We start from the raw sequence: 779 nt of genomic DNA, 5'->3' as shown, positions 1-779 counted from the left end.
CCCCTCTAACAGTAACAGCTGGTTCTCTAACAAGCATAGCTCCTCTCAGAATGCTAGCCTCCCCAGGCCAGCAGCTCTGGGCAAGAAGCTGTGGGATACTCATCAAGTAATCAACTCAAACTCAAGGCCATCTCTTCACCTTGCTGAACCTCAACTATCTGCCCCCTCACTCCCTGTACTTGGGCTCTAAGCAGGGCCCACATCCAGGAATTGCCCTTGGCTCTATGGCTCCGAACTGCTGGTTTTACAACCACAAATAATGGTCTCCAAGCCTTATCTCTTGGTGTACCTGTTGGCTGGGTGAATGACAGCTGGCCCCCAATTACCAGTTAAAAGGGAGTGGGTGGCAGAAATGGGAGTGAAGGGTACTGTCCTCAAGTGTGGGCCCCTGGGAGAAGTAGGAAGAGACATCATTTTTGAAGGGTTAGGTCCTTTTAGCAGCGTGTGTAGCATCTCTGCTGCTTCTGGAGGGCATTTGAGACTGTAACAGCAGCACTGGTACTTTGAGTATGTTGGCCTTGGCAGCCACAGAAATATTAGAGGAGGCTTTGGCAAAAGGGGAGGGTGGTTACAGGTGCTGAATGCTCCTCAAAAGAACTGTTTTATAAGTCATGAAACTTCTTGTTAGGAGAGCCTGTAGAGCCTTCCTCCCAGAATAATTTGGGTAGAAGCTGAGAGACTGAGAGAGATAAAGGAATTCTAGTTTGTAAGCTCCTGTGATGCTGTGTGTCCCTCCCATCCACCTCGCACCACCTCCACCATGCACCACCATGTTTGTG

Source organism: Otolemur garnettii, unplaced genomic scaffold (assembly GCF_000181295.1).
Source record: "Otolemur garnettii isolate 467f Iridium unplaced genomic scaffold, OtoGar3 scaffold00032, whole genome shotgun sequence".
In the NCBI taxonomy this organism is placed as follows: domain Eukaryota; kingdom Metazoa; phylum Chordata; class Mammalia; order Primates; family Galagidae; genus Otolemur; species Otolemur garnettii.
This window is presented reverse-complemented; position numbering follows the sequence as displayed.